The following is an 8,735-nucleotide window of genomic DNA, read 5'->3' as shown; positions in this document are numbered from 1 at the left end:
CTGGGGGCTCTAGAGATGGAGTATAAGCCCCTTATCAAGACAGGATCATATCACTTAACCTTTCTGAGTCTCAGTTTTCTCATCTGTAAAATGGGGTAATTGTGAATATTTGTTGGTGCATGGGATGGACTACATGTGCTGGTTATGAAGAATAGTGTTTCAGAGATCTCAGAGGCTGGGCAATTTCTGGCCTTGGAAGTACCATGAGGACGAAGATGCCAAGCTCACACGGGCCAAGTCATTCTCCTTTTCCTTTTTTCTGAGTAGATGCCCTAGGTGATCTGCAGGGCATCTCTGTCTTCTCCAGTCTGGCTCAGCTGTTTACAGGGAGGACTTTCTGCCAGCTGAATCAGCCACCCAGTTGCTGAGCTGGTCCTGACTCAGGTCATTTGTTCATCCAATGGTCCTCATCAGTGCTGCCAGGTGCTGGTACATAGCTATGAAAGGACTGAGGCCCTGAGCCTGAAGGAGCTCACAGTCTGGTAGGATTGGGAATGGGCTGTGTATGGTGGTGCATGCCTGAAGTCCTAGCACTTGGGAAACTGAGGCAGAAAGATCACGGTGAGTTCAAGGCCAGCCTACACTCCATAGCGAAACCCTGACTCAAAAAAACCCAAAGCCCAAAACCAAAACAAAAACTGAAACAAAGAGATAAATGAAAAAAGAGCTGGGCATGGAAGCATAGCCACACTTTGTAATAACTCGGGTGGATGCCCCTCTGTGGCTGCAGAGGCCAGTGGTGTAACAAGTGGCATGATCCCTTTTTAACAGGATGAAACTGCAGGCTCAGGGACTACATTTCCCAGTCCTCTTTGCACCCAGTAGCGACCCCGTGACAAGTCCTCACTAGTGGAATGGGAGTGGGAGTGGGGTATGGCACATCTGGCCAGGGATTTTAAGACACAGGGGTACCTCTTGCTGTCTCTCTTCCTTTTTCCATCATCCAGTTGCAGAAGGCTCAGAGACTCTAATGATAATGGAGCCAAAAGATGCTTCCCTAAATTTCTACATGAGGTGAAGCTGCTTGTTGACCAAGAACACTTGTACTAGACCATTTTGGGATGAGAAACAAAATTCTCTTGGGTGAAGCCACTGGAATTGAGGGCTTTATTTGTCATCTAGGATTATCCTATTGGAGACAGTTGTCTAATCCCAGTCGTGGCTTCAGGGAAAGATTCTAGGAAGAAGTGACACTTGGGGCTTAAGGGCTGGCTGAGATGAGCAGCTGGCGAAGCGATCTGTCAGGATGCTGGTGCTGAGATGAGGGGTGAGAGAGGCCGGGAGGATATTTTATACAGAGAGAACAGAACAAGTGAAGCATGACGTGTGCACGTGTGTGTGTGTATGAGTGGTGGATGTGTGTGTGTGTGTGTGTGTGTGTATGAGTGGTGGATGTGTGTGTGTGTGTGTGTGTGTGTGTGTGTGTGTGTGTGTGAATGCACATCTGTGTGGTGTGGGTGGTAATAGGCACCTTATACTTATTGGAGTATAAAGACTGTGGGCAGAGAGGACAATGAATATGCTGCAGGAACCTGCAGGGAACCGTGTAGGAGTTTGTGTGCCAAGCAGTTTTAATGACTGTGGTAGACACTGCGGACTTCAGTGGAAGGGCTTAAAATAGACAGTCTGATCAACTTTGTGAGCTATAACGATCACTCTACTGGTGGGGTGATGCATGGATCAGAGAAGGGAAGCGCAGGGATAGGGAGACCAGAGAGCAGTTGGGAAGTGAATTGACGCAACGATCTTGGGCAGGGAACAGTGACGGCATGGCTGGGACACCGCTTCTCTGTTGGCAAGAAGACCAGCAGGCTGGCTGGGGTGGCGGTGGGGGAGAGGGGAGCACTGAAGACAATGCCTGGGTCTGTAAAGCCACGATGAACTTTTATTGTGCCTTAAGTGAGTAGGAAGGAAATTAAATTTTCTGTGATAGGATAGTCCTCATATTTGTTTGTTTTATTATTAAAGTTCACTGTATGAGCACTTCCTAAATGCCAGGGGCTTTTCTGAGACCATTACATATAATTAACTCACTTGTGGCATAGTGATTTATCCTTTTATTCTCTTTTTTTGCAAGGGCTTACTGGGGCTTGACCCCAGTATTTTCACACTGAGCTACATCCTTACCCTTTTATTTTGAGATAAGAGTCTTGCTAAGTTTCTCAGCCCAGACTTAAACTCTCGGTCCTCCTAGCTCAGCCTCCCAGAGTGCTGAGTATATAGGTGCACACCACCACCTCTGGCAGTTTGCCCCACTTTTCAGATGAGGCAATCGGGGTACAAAAGTTAAGAAATTTACCATCTAGTAAGGGGAAGAATCAGGATTTGGGCCCAGGAGTCTAGGCCTTGCTTTATGCTTTTAGCTGCCTGTGTTCTGTTTCTTGTTTTCCCTGTAGTACAGGATCCTGATCATAGTTCTTCCTTGGACCGAACGGCACCCTTCTTAGACACTGATGCTAGCCTGAGAGTGGATATTCAGTGACCTGGTGTGTACACAGATACGGCTTCCTGATTTTCCTATTCAGGAATATGCTGTCTTGTCAGGCTGCAAGCCCACCCCCAGAGTCAGCCTGTTTCAATCTCCTTTGTCACCCCTGCCCACTTCAGAGACTCAGTGTGATCTGTAGCCGAATGCTCGTGGTTCTGATGACCACATGACACCACTCACAGTTTCCCTCTCCAAAACCCCCCAAACACTCTGGCACTTGCCCAAGGCCAATTAGTGGTTAGGGTTGGATTCAAACTCAGGACCTACCAGTTCCAAAACATGCTTTGCCACTTATGGTTTGATAACTAGTGGTCAACTTAAAACCAGCTGGATTACATCAGCATGCATTGAGAGAAGATGCTCCACCTGAGGAGGGTTGCCAGGATAAATAGGTGGAGAAGAAGAGAGGTGTGGAGAGGGATTGAGGCGTTATGGAGGCATTGTTGGTTCTCCTACAAGTTGCTGTCTGAGCTGTTGGTTCTCCTGGAGAAGCTTTGGTCTTTACATTGAACATTGCTTCCTGGCTCTGGAGGGGAAGACATGTGCTGCCTGGTCTCCAGGGTGAACTCCTCACACTGCTTCCTGGCACGTACCCGACTGTGCTTGTCGGAGGAGGAGCTCAGGGCCTCCGTGTCGCTGAGGACAGCTGTGGTTCCTTTCAGGACAGCCCTGCTCTTTGTTGTGAGTGTGACTTCTCGGCTCCAGTGTAGAACCCTCATCCCACTAGCACAGCTCCTTCATCCTGATGGCATAGACTTTCTGGCTTCCCCCACTGACCCTTGGGTCTTCCCAGCACGGATCCGTAAAAGAGACTGGCGTGAGTCCTTCTTGTGGGCTCTGGACTTCCAGTTGGACTCGTGGAGGCGTTGTTCTGAGCTCTGGGTTTTTATCTGGACTCATGTGGGACATTGCCGTGGGGTTTAGGCTCTTGACTAAATAATCTATGTCGTTGGTGTTGCGGATAGATTTCCTGCATTCTCCTGTGTTAACTTCCGGTGACCATTATAAAAATATTATAAACTCTATGTCCTGATCTGAATTGTTCTCTGTGTACAACCCCTGACTACAACACTGGCCTCCCCTTTTCTCCTTAGAGGTCAACACTCAGACCTCGGACTCCAAGGTCAAGCCCAGGGCAGTTCCCAACGCTTCCTTCACAATGCCAAATAAGCCCAGGAATCCCAGGCTGACCTCCAGCCCAGCCTGCATCCTTGCAGTTGCTGCATTGCCAGGAATGAAGTGGAAAGAGCAGAGCCTGGGCTGGGTGAGCCCCGCTGGCTGAGCGGCACTCAGGGACTTGGCTGATTTGTTATTTCCTTAGGAGCATAGCACACCCCTAACAAGGTACAAAAATCAATGGGCAAGAGAAAGACACAGCAACTTGCTGAGCAGAATGGGAGGGAGGAAAGTGGTTATTAAAAGACCTTGACAAACTCTTTGGTGTGCAGCCTGTTGAGTGGAGAATAAATGGTTGAATTCTACTGATTCATATTTTCTTCCAAGTAGGAGAGAGGAGATGGAGAATAGCTGTGGTAGAGGGGTGCAGTTTGTAATGCTTAGATAATTATTGTTCAGATAGAGGCTTAGTGATTTTTTTTTTCTAACTTTTCAGAGGCACAGAGAGCAATCAGGGGCTGAAATGGATTCTCAAATGATGGAAGTGAGCAATAGAGATCAATTAGTAGTAATAGCACCAGCTGGAACAAAAATCATCAGCAGTCCAGCCACAGCCTTCCGTTCTTTGTGCCCAGCAATGAGAAAGGTGAGCAGGAGAAAGGAGCCTCGTGAGGTGTGGGACGGGGCAGAGAGAGAGCCCAGGGTGCACGGCCCGCCTGTGTGAGGGCCGCCCTGCTGGCCCAAGTCTAGCTGCCAAGTTCAATGCCAAGGCATGCGGCGGCTGTTCCTGAGAGTGTCACAGCCGCCAGCAGGAGGTAGGGGCAGGGCGGCATCGCCACACCGATGGGGTTGCCAGGGGCTGAGAGACCTGAAGCACTGGAGCTGTTTACAGAATCCCACACCTCACAGGGGCCTCTCAGGGTCTTGCAACCTGCCGGGCTGCTCCCTGTCACCTCTCCGGCCTTGTCTTCTGTTTCTTCAATTTCCACAACTTCAACAAGTGTCCTCAGTGCAGCCTGCTCTAACCGCCCCCTCTAGAGTGAAAACAAATCCTCCGCTCTGCTTGTTTCTCATCATGGCACCCAGGGCTTTCTAAAAGGCAGTATATTATGTATTTAGTTTGCTTATTACCTGCATTCCTTCCTCTAGAATGCAAGCTCTATGTGGCAAGAGTCTTTCTCTTTTGTAATGGTGGTGTCTTCCATCATTCTGGAAAAGTGTGATCAATGTTGGCAAATGTTGACTGAATGAGTGAATGAAGTGGGACCAGTCAGTCATCAGAGACAAACCTTCTAAACTGCTTCTTCACTGCTGTGAGAGGAGATGCAGAGTTGGTGCGATGGTTGCCCTGAGCGGGGACTGGCTGCCGTGTCTGAACTGTGATGTGCATGGTCTTCCCTGCAGCTGGATGGAGGATGGAGAGAACCTCCATCAGGCTCAACTGCACACAGGTGCAGGCTGTGTCTGGGGCTCCTCATTCAATTCCTTTATTCCATCGCCGCCTGTGCAGCAGCCAGGGTCCTACGGGGCCCTTTCGCCTGCTCCCCTTCCTTTTGACTTTCCTCTGACTGACTCCTTATGATCATCAGGTCTCAGATTTGTTATTACTCATCTGAGACTGGCTTCCTGATGTTCCAGACTAGAGCTGGTCTCCCTTGCTGCTCCCGAAGTTCTTGGTATATCTGATTGATCCACACAGGAAGCACGTGCAGATCTCCTGGATTGTTCATTTCCCATCTACTCTGGCCAGACTATGTCTGCTCATTTCCTGCTATTTCCTTAGGGTCTCTAATTGTGGAAGACATTAAAAAAATTTGATGAGTGAATAGTGAAGCTGTTTCGGTTCTCTAGGTCTTAGCTTTTTTTTTTTTTAAATCACAAATAACAACAACAATGTATAGAATTTACTTTGTGGGGTTTTGAGGGTCCTATATCTGTTTTGTAACATGTTCAATTATTAACCTTGAGTCACTCCTGGAAGTTAGACATTACTGCCCCTACTGAGTCCTCTTCTCTCTGTCTCTCTTTCTTTCTTCCATTCTTTCTCTGTCTCTCTCTTTCTTTCTTTCTTTCTTTCTCTTTTCTTGTTAATCAACTTGTCCAAGGTTCAAGTGTTAGGACTTGAACTCAAGTCCATAGGACACCGAAGTTTGAACTCCGCTTGCATAGCACCACTGCCTCCCCTGGCCAAGCACATACAAGTTCTGTCCTCCTCTAGATTTTATGTGGTGCACTGGCAGTTGGTTAACTTGGGATCCTTTGTTTGTTGCTGAGAAAGGAAGCTTTAGGCCATAATGATGTTGGCAGTCTGTTGCCTCTCTCACTGCCATCCCATCCCCAAAGCCACTTGACTTCCTGCTTGTGGGCCTGGAAACCACTTGTGGAGATCAACAGCCTGCCATGATCCCTTGGATTCTTTGTCTTGTCCTGAGAATTCCTGAGGCCTCACACTTACTCCCATGTGTGCTTGGGTTGTAGGTCCAGGAGCAAGATCAGCCTCCGATGCCTGTCCTGCTCAAAACCTTTAATGGAACTGAGAGGAACTCAACCATGGCTTCTCCTTTGTGCCACTAAAACAGTAAGGCACATTGATCAGTATTTTTAATTTCCTTTTTTATTGTGTTAAAATATATATAGCATAAATTTATCATTTTAACAATTTATTGTATGCAAATCAGTCGGATTATGCACATTAACAATGTTGGATAATGAGCACGACTGCCTATTTTCAGAACTTTTCCACATTCCAAGCATAATAATAGACATAATAGATTCCCATCTCCTGTCTTCCCTCCCTCGTTTCCAGTTTCTTTCTTTTTCTTTCTTTCTTTCTTTCTTTCTTTCTTTCTTTCTTTCTTTCTTCTTTCTTTCTTTCTTTCTTTCTTTCTTTCTTTCTTTCTTTCTTTCTTTCTGTGTTTCTCTGTATATTTTTAATTTTTAAAAAATTTTTATTATTATTTTTTTTTGGTCTTTTTCCTTTTTATTGGTACTGGGGATTGAACCCATGACTGCCTGCTTGCAAGGCAGGCGCTTATGCCACTGAGCTAAATCCCCAGCCCCTTTTTTATTATTTTGAAGGTAGTAAAATACAACAGAACAAGACAGAACAAAGCCAATCACAACAATGCAGTGAAATCGGTACAGCATATCCCAGCAGTTTACCGGGATAACAGTAATAGGTACCATAGCATATCTCATTGTCTTCAGAATAGTTGTCCTTTCAATCAGGTATAGCAAAATCAAACCAAATACAGAACATTATAGAACTTACCTCAAAACAGAATATTGAATAGAGAAAGACAGTTAATCAGAACAAAACAAAACAGTGATAACAATATTTGCCTTCAAAGAGGTGGTAGAAGGAAATCCCCCATATTTGCTATATTGCAAATGGTAAACCTCCCAAGAGATGCTCAGACCTCTGGCTCCCATTTGCTAACGGGGTGGTGGTGGGGTGGGTGGGAGGGGAAGATGGTATGTTTGATTCTCAGCTGGAGTGCCAGTAGGCTCATGGTTGCTTACCAGGGAGGCAAGTGGATTGCTTTGTTTCCCAGCACCCTAAGTCCAACATCTGTACATTTTTAATTTTAAAAAGAAAAAATCCCACAGAAAAATCAATAAGCAAACAAATAAAAAATACAACCACCAAAGCAAAACAATGACAGCAGCAACAAATAACAATAGTAATACTCACGGTAATATAACACAATTGTTGTCACATTGCACATTGTTATCTTCAAAATAGTTGCTCAGGTTACCAGACCCAGGAATAAAACAAAACAATACAATGGAACACAACATTGAATTTCAAAACAAGACAGAAGGAAATTCCCCACAGTTACTATAATGCATGCTGTTATCCTCCAAAAAGATGCTTAGACTACCAGCTGTAGGCCTACAAAGTCAACCAAACAACACAAGCATTGTAATTATTATTATTATTATCACTATTATTACTATTTTTGCTTCAGTTGCTATCATGTCAGCGTGAGGTCCTCCAAATCAGCCACTTACTTGAGGGGTGGATGTTGTTCTTTTGTCTCCTAGTCTGTGTGCCAGCTGGCTCATGGGAAAGCATGGTTTGGCTTCTTGACTCTTTTCCCCTTCCCTTGGCTGCTGCTGGCTCACAGGAAGGCTTCTTGAAGTTCAAGAAGTTTGGCTTCTTGATTCCCTTCCTGTTCCCAAGGCTGCCACTGGCTCATGAGAAGGCATGATTTGTTCTCTTTCTCTCTCTCTCTCTTTTCTTTTCTTTCTCCTTCTTTCCTTATTTTCTCTTCTTCCTGTGTTTCTTTTCTTTCTTGCTGTCTTGCTGTTTCTTTCTTCTTTCACTTAGAGAAAGACTGAACCCAGGGACTTCATGTTGAGTTATAACCCTAGCTCATTTTTTAATCCTTTATTTTAAGGCTGTGTTTTGTCAAGTTGCTAAGTTGCCCATCCTGGGCTTGAACTTGCAATCTTCTGGAGTCAGCCTCCCAGATTGCTTACTGTCAGCCTCTATGAGCTGTCTATTCTAGATACCTCAGGCAAATAGAATTACACACAATATCTGTGATTTTATGCATAGCTTGACTGTTTTGAAGGTTTACCCATGCTGTAGCATGTGTCAGAATTTAACTTTCTTTTAGGGCTGACTGGTATTTTGTTGTATGTATTCATCACATTTAAAATCAACGAAAGAGACTTATGTTGTTCCCAGTTCAGCTGTTGTGAATACTGTTGCCATAAATAGTATCTGCACGGGTATGTATTTGAGTTCTTGCCTTGCATTCCTTTGGCTGTGCATTTAGGAGTGGAATTGTTGGGTCATAGGAAAATCCTGTTTAACTTTTTGAGGAGCTGCCAAACTGTTTCTGTAGTGGTTTTGCAAAGGATGAGGGCTCCAATTTCTCCATATCCTTGACAGTGTTTACTATTTTTCTTCTCTTTTTTTGATAGGAGATACGTTAATGGGTGTGGATGGTATACTTTTATGGCTTTGATTTGGATTTCCCTTGTGACTAATGACATTGAGCATCTATTCATGTGCTTATTGGCTGACCATATGTAAATCTTCTTTGCAGACATGCCTATTTATATTGCTTCTAGAGTCCCAGTGCAGAGTTGGAATGGAAGGAATGTCCCAGTGTGTGCT

At 45.2% G+C, this 8,735-nt stretch overlaps 1 long non-coding RNA gene across 1 annotated transcript in view; it reads left to right on the top strand.

Annotated features, from left to right (window-relative positions):
* The first annotated feature begins 2,821 nt into the window (after positions 1 to 2,821).
* The window catches only part of LOC134476590 (uncharacterized), an 88,715-nt gene continuing 82,801 nt past the window's right edge, over positions 2,822 to 8,735 (top strand). The window contains exons 1-3 of the long non-coding RNA XR_010048424.1: positions 2,822 to 3,832; positions 4,101 to 4,250; positions 6,083 to 6,182. This is a non-coding gene — a long non-coding RNA (uncharacterized LOC134476590). The remainder of the gene's footprint in view (positions 3,833 to 4,100; positions 4,251 to 6,082; positions 6,183 to 8,735) is intronic.

The sequence above is a fragment of the Cavia porcellus genome, unplaced genomic scaffold (assembly GCF_034190915.1).
Source record: "Cavia porcellus strain 051 isolate PalLab524CR breed Dunkin Hartley unplaced genomic scaffold, mCavPor4.1 scaffold_6, whole genome shotgun sequence".
Classification (NCBI taxonomy): domain Eukaryota; kingdom Metazoa; phylum Chordata; class Mammalia; order Rodentia; family Caviidae; genus Cavia; species Cavia porcellus.
This window is presented reverse-complemented; position numbering and strand designations above follow the sequence as displayed.